General features: G+C 35.0%; 1 protein-coding gene across 1 annotated transcript in view; it reads right to left on the bottom strand.

Moving 5' to 3' along the window:
* FBXL13 (F-box and leucine rich repeat protein 13) overlaps positions 1-16,311 on the bottom strand; it is a 241,176-nt gene that overhangs the window by 96,165 nt on the left and 128,700 nt on the right. The window lies entirely within an intron of this gene.

The following is a 16,311-nucleotide window of genomic DNA, read 5'->3' as shown; positions in this document are numbered from 1 at the left end:
TGTAAGTCACTTCCTAAGATAGAGAACAGAGAAGAAACTAAAATAAGTATGTTTTTTTCAGAAAACATTAAATTTTTTTTCAAACTGTTCAAACTGTTTTTCAGGAGTGGGAAACATGATCTTAATCCCCTGAGACTCATCATTTTGTCATCTTATTCTCAAAATCTAAAAATTGTTGCCAGATGTCTCATATTTTTACTACTTAACGCAATAAACATCCTTATACATTTTGCCTACAAAGAGATTACATTAAACTATGGATACCAACAATAGATATTCATAATATTTATTTTTTTATTTTCAATATGGCTAGTATAAAGTTATATTCAAACTAATAATTATAAAAACCATTTAAATTTATATGAGTTCTATGTGCAAGCAACATAAAAAGATTTTCATGAATTCTTCTATTTTTTTCCAACACAGGTTGAACTATGATTCAGAAAGGACACAAAGCATTCCTTTAATTATCAAGAAAACTGAGGCACAAGAACTGACCCAGAGAAGCAGAAGTTTCACTGTGATTTTTCTGACTCATGATTGTGTTTCCACCATAAGTCCTCCTTATTGATGACACTTAAGAGCAGATATGTTTTTTCAACTGGAAAATGTAACAGTAATTTTCCTTTTTACCATATGCAGTATATAGAACTTTACGGTTTTACAAATGATAATCTAATGGTTAAGAGCCTGGTCTTTAGAATTGGATAGATCTTGGTCCAAGCATTTTCTGTATGACCTTAGGTAAGTTACTTACCCTGTCTTAGCATCATTTTCAGTGGTGTGTGGAGCCAGCTTATTCTAGCTTGCAAGAGCAAATCGTTAAATTTTTAGGAACTCTGTGATCCAGTTGTTAAATTATGACAGTTTAAAAATTACATCACATAAGTTTAAAATTAAATAAATCCTATTAAAGGTAGTGAGTACTCAAAGTCATCACTTCCTAATTATTTTAGTATATGCTACCATTATCTTTGTTTTTGAAGATATTTATGATATTGTATCCGTATGGTGAAAATATTACTACTGTATATATTTTCCTAACTCCCTATTCAGTGGTCTCTTGTTGATAGCCTGAATTAGGCCATGTGGAGTATTTACACCATGGAAATTAGCAACCACTGCAAATTAGGGCTTTCCCTTCTCCCAGTCAGTTGTTACATGCTTACTAGCACATCATTGTTCATTTTCCATATCTCTAAACTAAGAATAAAGATACCCACCTCATATAGTTAGTTGTAAAGATTAAATGAGATAACAAATGTAAAGCACTTACCTCAATGCCTCGTACATAGTCAATGCCCAACAAATGGTGCAATTGCCATTCATTAAAATATACAATAAAGGAAAATGGAATCAAATGAATATAAGTAAATTATAATTTTGAATTTAACTATCATCAATTCATTTTGGAACATAATTGACTTATTTACAACTGGTTTAGCTGGTCATACAATTCTTATTGTTCTAATTACCTGTTATTGATAAACTGACAAACCTCCACTCCCAGTTCCATCCAAGGACCAGACTTCCACTTTCAAGTAGTTCTTGTCATTGACACAAGATGTATCACAGAAACTCAAATTCAGCCTTTCCAAAATAAAATTTATTACTCTTTTTCCTCAATCTTGCTCCTTTTTTGATTATCTTGGTTAGTCATCACATAGAAGCACAAAGTTCTAAGGCTAAAAAGGATATCAGAGATCATCTAGGCAACCTAGCCATTCTAGAGATGAGGGAACTGAGGCAGAAAAACCAAGTAAGTGTCCAGGGTTGCACAAGTTGTTAGTAGCATGGCAAGGACTAGATCCCAGGACTCCTAATCTTGCTTTGGATCTCCTTTCACAATGCCTTCTGCTGACTGAGAGAGAGGAGTAGGGGGAGAAATCTCTTTTGACTCTTGCTTTGCTTATGCAATTTCATTCCATTTGGCTAGTACATTCATCCTTGGATTTGCCTCTGTGGCTTTCTCCCACCTCTACCACAAACCCCAGGGGTGGATAAGTAAGACCTTCCATGCTTTTTGCCTCTCTAGAAGGAAGAGTTGGAATCTACATAGCCTAGAGAGAACTGAAATGACCTTGGAGTCTTCCAGTTTGCAGTTTGCACAGCCTACCTTTAAGATTCATGGGTCCCAGAAAGATTTAACAGTACAAGAACTACTGATAAACCATTATCACTACATTGAGTATTCCACTCATTTGAACATTTCTGGGATGCTGTCTCTTTTCATTTTTCTTGACTTGTGTGTAGCAACTGAAAAATAATTGATGAAAAAATACTTTCATTTTAGTATTTCATAGTTTTCTAGGTTCTTTTCTCCATGTACTTCTAAACAAATGTCAGACTCAACTCAAGAAAAAATCATCAAACCTTTCTCTAGCAAGCTGCCAAATTCTGGGCTATCTAGAGGCCTCCAGAGCTTTCACCTGAAGCAGCTGACTAGCCAGGCCCTGAAATTGACTGCATTTTCATTTACCCATTTATTCATTCATTCATGACACATTGATTAGTCTATGTGCCAGTTACTATATTATGTGCTAAGGATATAGATATACAGATAAATAAGGTATCACCCTGGCCTTCAAGGAGCTCACAACGGGGAAGAGAGCAGACAAATAAGTAGAACACTAAATACAAAGTGAATGCTTAGTGAAAGCACAATGATAGAAGTATACACTGGAGGAATCATAACCCACTTGGGTTGGGGGAAAGGAGAGGTAGTGAGAGCTTCCCAGAGAAGGTTGTGATTGAGCAGAGCCTCAAAAGATAAATGAAAGTTAACCTGGTAAGTGGGAGAAAGGGATAGTATGAAGGTGTCTAGGCAGAAAGAAAAAAGGTGAGCCTAGTAAACAACTGAGACTAGAAATGCAGAACAAAGAAGGCATGGAGAAAGAAACTGTCATTGCAAGCTTTCTTACTCTCTGGTTTAACAATCTTAAATCTGAATATATAAATCTGAATCTTGGTCCAAACTCTTTATTCTTCATCTGGCTCCTTTTGTCCTCCATGTTCAGATTTGTTGGTTTCTGGCCAGTTGGGCTTCAGCCTAAGATGGGCTGTACCCCAGCCTTCCTTTCCAGCATAGCTGTGGTCGTTCCTTATCTGGCTTCCTATAGTCTGTAACCCACAGTTCGAGATATATGAATCTGTAGGGAAAGTGGCTACTCAAAGATAATATCAACAGAAAAATTTTTGAAGTTATAAACAGAGCAGAGGATAAAGAGAAAGTATAACCAGGAATCACTGCCCTCCTAATTGGCACTTTTCTATGTACAAATAAGATAGCATTGTCCTCTGCATTAAAACTCTTAAATGGTACCCATATTTTCTATCTTGAAATTTTGAAAGAAATAAGAACATATTTTAGAGAGTTTTGAAATGAACTACTGTGAATCTCTTTGGTGCATTTAGTTGATGTCTTTTTATCCATTTATTCATTCATTATGGGGATATGTAAGGAGAACTTAAAAGAAGTGAGAAGTTAGCCATATAGATAACTGCAGAAAGAGTATTCCAGGAAAGGAATGCAGCCAATGCAAAAACCCCTATGTCAAGACCTTGTGTATTAAAAGGACAGCAAAGACACCAGTGTGGCTGAGACAGAGTTGTTAAGAGGGAGAGTAGTAGAAAGTAATGTCAGAGAGGCGATTGGGAGAGCAGGCGAATTATATAGGGTCCTGAAGGTCCTTTTAAAGCCTTTTTTTTTTTAATTGAGTGAATAGAAAGTCTTGCCAGGTGTTTGAGCAGAGGAAGGACATTGACTTGGATTAAAAAAAAATTACCCTAGATACTGTGTTGAGGATAGACTCGTAGGAGGTCTACAAGAAGCTAAAGCAGAGAGACCAATTAGGAGGTTATCACAATAATCTAAGCAAGAGATGATGATGACCTGAGTGGGGAAGTAGCTGTGGAGGTGATGAGGAGTCGTCAGATAGATTCTGAAGTAATAGTGAACTAGACGTCCTAACAGAGTGGATACAGAGTGTGAGAGAAAAAGAAGAGTCAAGGATATTGTATTAGTTTGCTAGGTCTTCTATGACAAAGTACAACAAATTGGGTGGATTAAACAACAGAAATTTATTGTCCAACAGTCCTGGAGGCCGAAAGTCCAAGAAGAAGGTGTTGGCAGGGTTGGTTCCTACTGAGGTTTGTTTATTCAATGTGAGGAAAGTATATGTCCCAGGCTTCTTTCCTTGGCTACCTTCATGCTCATGTGATGCTCTACTGTACACATGTGTCTTGTGTCCAAATTTCCCCTCTTTATAAGGACATCAGTCAAATTGGATTCAGGCCAAAACTAATGATTTCATTTAATTAATTAATCTGCCATGACCTTATTTCCAAATAAGGTCACATTGTGAGGTACTAGGGGTTAGGACTTAAATATGAATTTTGGTGGGATGCAATTTAATTCATAACAAATGACTCTAGATTTTTGGCCTAAGCAACTATAAACATGAATCTGTCATTAACTAAGATGGGGGAAGGTGGAAGGTGGGTCAAGCAGTTATTGTTTAGAGCAGGGATTCGTTTTTTAGATATAAGAGTCTAAAATTTGAGAAAGAAGCCTGGGTTAGAGTTACATATATTATATTTCAAGTGTGTGTATATATGTATATACACACATATATTACTTCTACAAATATATATTACATATATACACTCCTTTATACATCTTTATACTCCTGTAAACATATATATGTACATACATATATAAGCACACTCATATATACATATACATATATGTATGTGCGTATGTGTGAGCATATATATGTGTGTATATACATATATAATGATTCTACATATATTTATATATACATACATATATATGTATACACTCATTATATAGGTGATATTTAAAGCCATGATCTAAGTGAGATCACCAAGGGAGTAGGTGTAAGCTGAGAAGAAAAGAAAACAAAGAACTGAACCATGGGGTCCTCTATGATTAAGAGGCGAGAAGCATAGAATTAGCTTTCTCACAGAAGTCACATTCACAAGAGTTTTCTAAATCATAAAAATGTCATTAGGATTGACACAACCAGTTTAGAAAGCTAACAATATCAACAAAGTCCAAACATACACATGCTTCATGACCCCGCCATTCAACTCATGTGTATACCCAACAGAAATCTGTGCTGTGTTAATCAAAGGACACATATGTGAATGTTCAAAGAACTTGTGCATTTTCTATATGTATATTATATTTTGACAAAACTTATCCCCAACAAAGTCATTAGGGAATGACTTTACTCAATAGGGTCCCAACATTCAGTGCCAGCAAAACAGGAAACAGATTTAAAATGGCATCTTAGGTGTTAAGTATTGCTTAACAGTCAGTCACAAGCATGCTCAAAGCAACAAATTCAGGTACATGGTAGAATCTGAGTGTGTGAAAAGCCTTCACAACTTTCTATTTTGGATCTTAGGTTTTTTCTTGAGTAAGGCTCTCTTTCAAGTCCAATCAGAAGTATTCTCTGTCACCTCAACTAAAAGCTATATAAGAATCACACCCTCTTGCCAGTTGTCAGTTTCTTTGAGTTGCAATGATGCAAACCCAATATAAACTTGCTTAGGTAGAAAGGGAGGTAATGGTCTTTTTAACTAAAAGGCCAGCTAAAAAATATATCATCTTTCTTTCTCAAACACATCATCTCTCCCTCTCAAAAGTTAGCCTTTTTGTGATAGTTTCATTCTTTTCATTTTTTCCTACTGAAGACAAATTTCTTCCATATTGCTGGTCAAGAGAACCACAAATCAGCCTGGACATACACACTCCAGACCCTGCAATCTCAGAGAAAACAGAATTTATTTTTTCCAATGTTGAATACTTAGAAAAATTCTGAATTGTTCTATTAGCATCATACTCTTTCTGGAAAAATCACAGCCAGACATATGCAATTTAGGATTTTCTAGGCCTGAACCAAATTACCAGTGGCCACAGGAAAATACTAATACTAATGATCTAATAATGATAGCTGATAGTGACTAAGCATTTACTATATGCAGCCAGTGTTCTAAGCTTCTTATGTGTATCAAATTTCATTCACACAACACATTTATGAGGTAGGTACTAGTATTTTTTCCATTTCATAGGTAAGGAGACTAAGGTGTACAGGAAGTTTAGGTAACTTGCCCCGGTACCATAAGTAGTAAATGGCAAACTCAGGATTAAAATGCAAATTCCTAGTACCCGTGCTCTCAATATGATGTTGTATTGCTCTCAAGGTGCCATGAGTGACAACTTCATAAAACCATAAGGAACGGAAAGGAATAGTTTCCTGAAAAAAGTATGAGGTACAAAGGAAAACTAACATCATCTCATACAATAGTTCGTTAATTCCACTTATTTAACTAACCATTAATCCAAATATTCAATAAATATATGATAAATGCCTACCATGAGTTAGGTCATGCAGCATTTCTCAGAGCAGAAAATAAGATGGACCTATTCACTGTCATCAAATGTCTCCTAGACCATAGGTAACAAAGGAGCATAGTGAAAGGTATTCTCTTTACAAGACAAAATCATTATGTCTCCAAAAAGTCTTCTCAAATAGTGTTTAGACCTGATTTTTTAAAAAAATTATTCTATAGCATAAGCTTGGATTTTATAACTTTGAGTAAATGGCAAATATAAAATCAAATGAATTAAAATTTTTAAAGTGATTTAACCAGAATGTTTTCTTTAGTGAATATAGACTGTTTTTTTTCTTTTGAAAATAGTATAAAGAAAATGTTTCACTCAAACTCTAAAAGAAAATTTTTAATTAATTTCAAAAATATTTTAACAATGCAGCCCATTGGAATGAGATATAAAGATATTAAATATTATTTTACATTTATGGTAAGGGTAAATTGACAACCCTTGTAGATTATGAAAGGCCTTTAAAATAACTATATTCTCTGACCATTTTATTTATAAAAATTTATACTCCAAAACTGCAGAGATATATACAAAGATATGGCTATAGGAATTTTCCTCCTAGGTCGTTGATGATAGCAAAAAATGGTAGACCAATAATGAATGGTGAAATACATATTGGTATTTTGATATGCTAGAACACTATATAGCTATTGAAATTAAGTTGGGGAAAATATTTAATGAAATAGATGTTTACTTTATAGAATATTAAATGAAAGATATATGGATTATATAATCAATTTTTTGTTTAAAAGAATACAGGATTCTGGAAAGGACGAAGGAGTGAGAGGTGTTCTCAGATCTCTCCCCTTAAAACAACAACAAGTTGAACATCTAAAATTCAACAAAAAACATCCAAACTGTACACCATCATGTCTGAGCACGGAATCTGCACATAAGAGCTACCGCAGGTCAGAACCCTGGGTGTCAGGTGGCGGACTGGGAGAAATAAAAAAGCTGCCTCTTGCAGCTCCTAGAGCTCCCTACAGGAGGAAGGGGAGGGGAAAAGGTGCGGTGACTTCCCTGAGCAGCCCTGCCTGGAACTGCTGTATTTTCCACGAAGCTGGTGGCAGGGCCTAGTCATCAGGGTGGAAGGTAGAAAAAAGAGGAGGGACCACAGAGAAACAACAGTTGATTTTTACCGGCCCCTGTTACACAACGGAGGCTGAACCACAGCCCCCAAATCTCAACTCAGAGGGCCCCTCGCACTCTACCCTCCAAGACTGATCACCATGGAAGCCCAGAAGAATCTGAGCAAACACTACTGTATCACTAACACTGACAGGAACTAAGACTGACAGGACCTAAGACTGAAAGTAGCAAGTGTGATTAAATATCTATAAGGAAAAAAAGACATTATTAAGACTTTATATAAAGCAAGGATCCAAGAGGCGTAGACGCCACCTACTGGAAATCAAAAGAAAAACACCTTCTTTGCAACAGGCTAGGGACCATTATACAATAAATCTTTCCGGGGGAAAAAAAAAACAGAACACACTTACATTAATGCCCAGGTGCAGAAATAGTCTATTAAACACCATGAACAACCAAGGTGACAAGGCATCTTAGAAAGACAGAGAATAATCTCCAGTAAATAAGCTTACAGATATAGAAATATGTGACTTAAATGACAGATAATTCAGGATGGTACTTCTGAAAAAAACTGAGTGAGTTCCGAAATGAATTATCAATAATTTCAGGAATTGAAAAAAACAACTAGATGAGCAGAGCAAGGAGACTGAAAACCTCAAAAAGAACCAAACAGAACTGGAGATGAAGAACATGCTGCAAGAGTTGAAAAATGAAATAGCAAGCTTGGGAAACAGAGTCGGCCAAATGAATGAAAGGATCAGTGATATCGAAGACAGAAACCTAAAAACAAATCAGAAGGAAGAAGAGAGAAACCAAAGAATGAAAAATAATGAAAGAGAAATACAAGAGCTAGCTGATACCATCAGGAGAGGAAACATAAATATAATGGGCATTTACGGAAGGCGAGGAAAAAGAGCAGAGACTAGAAAACATTTTCAGACAAATAGTAGACGAGAATTTCTCAAATCTAAGGAATGAGCTGGCTCTTGGAATTCAAGAAGTCAACAAAACACCCAATTGTCTCAACCCAAAAAGGTCTTCACTGAGACACATTGTATTAAAGTTGTCAAAAATAAATGACAAACATAGACTTCTCAAGGCAGCCAGGAAAAATAAGACAGTAACTGATAAAGGAAAATCCATTAGATCACCATCGGACTTCTCACTGCAGACTTTACAAGCCAGAAAAGAATGGGATCGTATACTCAAAACTATTAAGTGAAAGGAACTACCAGCCTAGAATAATGTATCCAGCTAAGCTCTTACCTAGGTATGAAGGAGAAATTAAGACCTTTTCAGACATACAAAAATATGTCTGAAAAAAAGGCCACTACAAGGCCTGCACTACAGGAAATTCTGAAAGGTGTCAGTTCAACCTAAAACACAACAACAACAACAACAAAAATACATAATTTTGAATAAAGTGATTATCAGACAAATAGAAGCAGAGGAGTGCAACCCTTACTAAGAATAGGGCATTATAAGTTTAAATAATAACAAGAGAATTCCTATAGCAAGATGAATGTTCAGCATACATAGAAACAAATTGAGATAACGATAACTGAAAAGGGGAGAATTCAAAGATCCACATTTGCAAAGGGGAATATAGATAAGGCATGCACAGAAGAAAATACATGACTGTGTATATATATATATGTGTATATATATATAATATATACACATATACATATATGTATGTGTGTATACATATAGTATATATATGTGTATATATACACACATGCATATATGTATATGTGTGTATATATAATTATCTTTTTCATATTTGTAATGGTAACCACACACCATAGAGTCAAAACTGAAGTATATAACATAAAACAAGAAAAATCAGTGGCAAAACCCACAAGTGCCAAACAGAATAAAGAAAATACAAACACAGAAACAAGGAAGCAATGGAAACACCAAGCTCCCAGAAAGCAAAAGATAAAATGGCTATAAGAAGACCTTATATTTCAATAATCACCCTAAATGTAAATGGACTGAACTCACCAATTTAAAGACACACAGTTGCAGATTGGATAAAAAAAAACCCAAAAAACAAAACAAAACCCGACCATTAGCTGTGTCACATCTCAGCTCCAAAGACAAATATAGATTCAAAGTGAAAGAGTGGAAAACGATTTTTCAAGAAAATGGCTTTCAGAGAAGAGCGAGGGTAGCAGTACTAATATCGGATGAAATACACTTCAAAATAAAAAAGGTAAAGAAAGATACTGAGGGACACTTCGTAATAATAAAAGGAATCACGCAAGAAGACATAACACTTACTAATATCTATGCTCCTAATCAGGGGGCCCCGAAATATGTAAAGCAATTACTAACAGAACTAAAGGGAGAAACAGACCAAAACACTATCGTAGTAGGGGACCTAAACACCCAACTGTCAGATATGGACAGATCATCTAAACAGAAAATCAGTAAGGAAATAACATCCTTAAATGACACATTAGACTAACTGGACATAATTGACATCTACAGAGCCTTCCATCCCAAAACAGCTGCTTATACATTCTTCACTAGTGCACATGGAACAGTCTCAAGAATTGACAGCATACTGAAACACGAAATAGCCTCAACAAATATAAGAGGGTTTAAATCATACCAACCATATTGTTTGATCATAATGCTTTGAAACTAGAGATCAATTATAAAAAGAAAGTTGAAAGAACCACAAATACATGGAGAATAAACAACATGCTACTAAAGAATCCTGGGTCAGAGAAGAAATAAAAAAAAAGACATCAAGAGATACAAAGAAATTAACAATAATGATATTACAACATATCAACACTTTTGGGACACAGCAAAAACGGTTATAAGAGGAAAGTTCATTTGATTACAGGTCTATATTCAAAAACATGAATGAGCCCAAATAAACAACCTAATACTTTATCTTAAAATATAAAAAAAGAAGGACAAATGAGGCCTAAACTTAGCAGAAGGAAAGAAATCTCAAAATTAAACCATAAATAAATAAAATTGAAAACAAAACAAAACAAAACAAAAATAGAAAAAATAAATACAACAACAAGCTGGTTCATTGAGAAAGTTATAAAATTGACAAACCCCTGGCTAGACTCACTAAAGAAAAAAGAGAAAGGATACAAATAAACAAAATCAGGGGTGAAAGAGGGGAAATAACAACTGACATAGCAGAAATACAAATGATCATGCAAGAACACTATAAAAAGTATGTAACCCTAAATTTAATAACCTAGAAGAAATGGACCAGTACTTAGAAAAATGCAACCTTCCTAGACTGAATCAAAAAGACCTGAAAAATCTAAATAGACCTATCAGCAGTATGGAAATTGAAACAATCATCAAAAACCTACCAAAAAGTAAAAGTCCAAGACCAGATGGCTTCACTAGTGAATTCTACCAAACATTTAAAGATGATTTAATACCTATTCTCCTCAAACTCTTCCAAAAAATCTAAGAGGAGGCAATACTTCCCAACTCATTTTAGGGGGCTAGTATTACTCTGATACCAAAACCTGGTAAGGATAACACACACACAAAAAAACTGCAGACCAATATCTCTCATGAACACAGATGCAAAAATCCTAAATAAGATACTAGCGAATCAAATAGGGCAACATATTAAAAAGGTTATACACAAATCAATGGGGCACAGGGATGGTTCAACATACACAAATCCATTAATGTGATACACCACATAAACAAATTCAAAAATAAGAATCATATAATTATATCAACAGATGCAGAAAAAGCCTTTGACAAGATACACATCCATTTATGATCAAAACACTTAACAAAGTCAGTATAGAAAAAAAAATACTTTAACATAATAAAGGCCATCTATGACAAACCCTCAGCCAACATTATACTTAATGGTGAAAAACTAAAAACCTTTCCTCTAAGATCAGGAACAAGGCAAGGCTGTCCACTATCACCACGGTTATTCAATATAACATTAGAGGTCCTAGCGAGTGCAAAAGAAATGAAAAAAATAATTCCTTTTGCAATTGCACCAAAAGAATAAAATACCTAGGAATAAATCTAATGAAGCATGTGGAGGACCTATATAATTAAAACTACAAGACCCTATTAAAAGAAATTGAAGAAGTTACAAAGAAATGGAAAGATATACCGTATTCTTGGATTGGAAGAATCAACATAGTTAAAATGACCATATTATGTAGCTTTACACAGATTTAATGCAATCCCCATCAAAATCCCATTGGCATTTAAAAAAAAAATAGAACAAAAAATCATCAGATTTGTATTGAAGCACAAAAGACCCCAATTTGCAAAAGCCATCCTGAGAAAAAAAGAACAAGACTGGAGGCATCACTCTGCCCGACTTCAAATTGTACTACAAAGTGACAATAAGCAAAAAGGCATGGTATTGGCAGCACAGCAGACACGGCACAGAGACCAGTGGAACAGAATTGAGAGTTTAGAGGTAAACCCTTATTTATATGGGTAAATAATTTTCGACAAAAAGGCCAAAAACATGTAGTGGAGAAAGGAAAGCCTCTTCAATAAATAGTGCTAGAAAAATTGGAAGGCCACCTCCAAAAGTAAGAAACTAGACTGTTGTCTATCACCACACACCAAAATTAACTCAAAATGGATTAAGGACCTGAATATAAGACCTGAAACAGTAAAATGCATAGAAGAAAATATAGGAACTAAACTCAAGGACCTTGGACTTAAAGAGGATTTTATGAATTTCACCTCAAAGGCAAGGGAAATAAAAGCTGGAATAAATGAATGGGACTACAACAAACTTAAAAGCTTCTGCTCAGCAAAACAAACCGTCAACAAGATAAAGAGACAACCATCTGAATGAGAAAATATATTTGCAGGCAATTCCTCTGATAAAGGCCTAATATCCAAAATATACAAAGAACTCACACAACTCAATAACAACAAAAAAACAAACAGTCCAATCAAAAATGGGTAAAGGACTTGAACAGACATTTCTCCCTAAAGGACATACAAATGGCCAATAAATATATGAAAAGATTCTCAACATTGCTAGCTATTAGGGAAATGCAAATCAAAACCACAATGTGATATCATCTCACATTTGTTAGAATAGCTATTATAGACAGGACGAGTAATAACAAATGTTGGAGGGGATGTGGAAAAAAAGGAACCCTTCATACACTGCTGGTGAGACTGCAAATTGATTCAGCCACTATAGAAAACAGTATGGAGGTTCCTCAGAAAAACTAAGAGTTGATCTACCATGTGATCCAGCAAGCCCACTACTGGGTATTTACCTCCAAAGACTTGAAAACCCATATCCAAAAAGAGATTCACACACTGATGTTCATAGCAGCATTATTCACGGTGGCCAGGACATGGAAGCAACTGAAGTATCCTATGATAGATGATTGGCTAAAGAAGCTGTGGTACATATTTACAATGTAATATTACTCAGCAGTAGGAAAAGATGAAATACTGCCATTTGTGACAACATGGATGGACCTCGGGATAATCATGTTAAGTAAAATAAGCCAGACAGAAAATTCTGAGTTGAACATCACATGATATCACTTATATGTGGGATATAAACTAAAAAGCAACAAATGAACAGGACAAAAAACAAAGACTCGTGGACATGGACAATGGACTTGTGGTTACCAGAGGGCAGAGGGTTGGGGAGGAGGGCAGAGGTAGATGGAGTAAAAGGGTCAAATATAGAGAAGTAGAGGGAAGGTGAAGTGGGTAAAGTGGATCAAATACATGGAAGCTGAAGGAAATTGGACTTTGGGTGGTAAACGCACAATAGAATATATAGATATCAAATTATAATGCACACCTGAAAATTATATAATTGTCTTAACCAATGTTATCCCAATAAACTTAATGAAAAAATAAATAAATAATAAATAAAAATAAAATAATATAGACGTGCATAAAAAAAAGATCAGAAAGCTTCCCCCTTAAATATTAATAGTGCTTATTATTTCTGGATGGTGAATTTTCAGGTAATTAAAAATTTCTTCTTCCTTTCTCTCTCTCTTTTTTAACATGGACAAGGAAAAAAAATGAAGTTTTTTTTTTTTAAGTGAAAAAAGAAAACTAGAAAATTCGAGGTGACAAATATATGGTTTGCAATGGATAGAAAAAGATCTTGCTTGAGCAGCCCTATCCTGATTTAGGGCTGAGTGTATGCAGTGTATGCAGAGGCATCTTTGAGGAGGGGAAGCTGATCTGGGGCATCACCTCAACCACATCAAGGATGACATTATGCATTTGTCAGGAAATTGGTCACTTTACCTAATGCACCGATAGTGTTTACCTGATCCCAAAAGAATGCAAAATATTTCTAAAATATATGTAATTGATTTTCACTTTTCTTTGCAGTTGTCCATCATCCATTTATTTATTTTTTTTCTAACAACTATGGTTAAAATTCTTTCTTAATGTTGTATAAATACATCTTTCCTTTTTTTAGGCAGCTGTGACTGCATGAAGGTTTAGCCCTTGACATATTTCATTTATGTTAATCCAGAGTTTCTTGAAGACAAGGATGCTGTTTTACTTGTCATGGTGCCCAGTATGCAGCAGGCACTCAATAAATACTGAAGAAAAGAATTTAGTTGTTAGTATCTTTTCCCAGGTCCTTTTGTTTTATTGGGACCTACTTTCTTGGTCAGATATATTAATACATGAGTTCATAGTACAAAATTTCCAACATGAAGAGAAACTAGCTTTTAGTTTCCAAGAGGAAAACCTGAAAAATCGATGAATTGTCAATTTTTCTTCTTTGAAATAATTTTTTCTTGCTGTCATATCAATACAAGTAGGCCTGGAAAAGTGAAACTATCCTGACACCTAGAGTGAAATCTACGTTGAATTATTAAATGAACAAATGAAATGGAAGAGAGATGAACAAAAGAAACCAACATTTTTTGCATAATGATATGAAATACTAACTTCACTATCGTTTGAGAGTTACAAATTACAGGACAATCAGGAAAAACTCAATTCATTATACATTCAGACCAAACTGAAATACCTGCTGAGGACAGGCAGGAGATACCATTAAATGGTAGCATTCTAGATGTAAGTGTATGCGTAGACATTACTGAGTGGAGGAGAGGGTGGCAAACAGAAGAGCATGCTCCATCTCAAGGGGGTGAGCTGACTCAGCTGAAGCCCATTATTACCTTATGGGAATGCAGTCCCAATTTTGCTAGTTTTTCCAGTTTTTTAAGAGAAGCTTGAAGTCTAGATTTTTTATGTGAAAACTTTAATATTTTAAATGTTGGCTTAAAATGACTTTGTCTGTGTGTTTTGCATACATATTCACCCAGAGGGTCACTGAGTTGAAACCTCTCATTTTGACTTTACTAAGTCTGAGAATATTTATCCTTAGGACCTATCCAGGTGTATTTGCATGTCTGTGTATGTGTTGTGTGTTAGTGCTACAATAATTATCTTGTGGAAACAGAAGAACAGGTTAGGTAAGTTGCACCTGTGGGAAGGGTTTTCAAGCATGATGTGAGCTAATGGAAAAGTATCAGAGGACATATATTTAGCGGGGAGAGTAATTGATGGGATGTGTCAAACTCACTGAGTTATTCCTGAATTTGCAAATCTTTTTCTTTGTAATTAGGACATCTGCATTTGCTAACTGACACCCATATCAACGTTAGGCTTCTGTCTTCCCACAGAAACTAGGAGAAACTGGTGCTATCTGCCTTGATGATAACATTTCAAAGAATGGCTCTAAGGTACTTGTGGAAGACATTCTGGGTTGTAAAACTGGCCAGAAGATTTTTAAGAGCTTTGCATATCAAAGGGAACAGAGGAAAAATGTACAACTAAAAGTTTTCTAAAGATGCTCTAAGAAAACAGAGGTAAGGGGCCTAAAGGCAGGAAAAAGTTTAGTGGAGCTGGAAGCAATATTAAGGCCATCTTAGTCATAAGAGCAATTGTAGATGTTGATGTTCAGCAAATTACACATCATTAGATCATAAACAAATATGAATTCTAGACATTTCAGCCCTAGTCCAGAGTCTTCCCCTTCTTTCTCCTATATCTCCACTGCCTCGTAATCATGAAACCACAGTATGACAGTGGTGGTAAAGTGAGAATTTTTCTGTCCGTTCGAGAACTTGGAGGAAAAACCCAGCTGTCCCTTATCTCCTCCAGGGGAATCTACCTGCCTAGGTATCTACCAGTAGGTGCTTATAACATTTTACTAGCTTGTGCAACCTTGGGAGCCTTGGTTTATTCATCTAAATGGACATAATGAATACATACTACACAGCATTTGTGTGAGGAATAAATTTGATCAGTGTAAAGCATTCAACATGGTGCCTGACATATAGTCACAACTCAATAAATGGTAATTGTAATATTTCAGCCAGTTCTCATTTGTGCTATCATATTATTCTCATAGAATGATGAACATACTATGATACTAATATCAATAAAATACACAGAGAGGTAGAAGAAAAGAAGTTAAAAGAATTACGACTTAAATCTACCAAAATAGAGCAGAAGAAACTATTGATGAGGCAGCATCTATTTCCAAAAATTCCATGCCCAACCCTCCATAACTCCACCCTATTTTTTGCCCAATTTTTCTTAATCTTGTTTTTTCAAATTTAAATACATCCCCATGTAGACCTCAAATCTTTATGTTATTTATTCTAAGGATAGAAGACAATTTTTAAAATTATGATCTTTGTTGTATTTCCTTATTTACATTTATACTTGCAGCATTTTACCCAATGCTATTTACTTTTGAAAGCCTATAAGGGAGCTAATTGACTTTTCAGGAA

This window comes from Rousettus aegyptiacus, unplaced genomic scaffold (assembly GCF_014176215.1).
Source record: "Rousettus aegyptiacus isolate mRouAeg1 unplaced genomic scaffold, mRouAeg1.p scaffold_m13_p_13, whole genome shotgun sequence".
NCBI lineage: Eukaryota > Metazoa > Chordata > Mammalia > Chiroptera > Pteropodidae > Rousettus > Rousettus aegyptiacus.
Note: the sequence above shows the minus strand (reverse complement) of the source record. Positions and strands in the feature narration are given on the sequence as shown.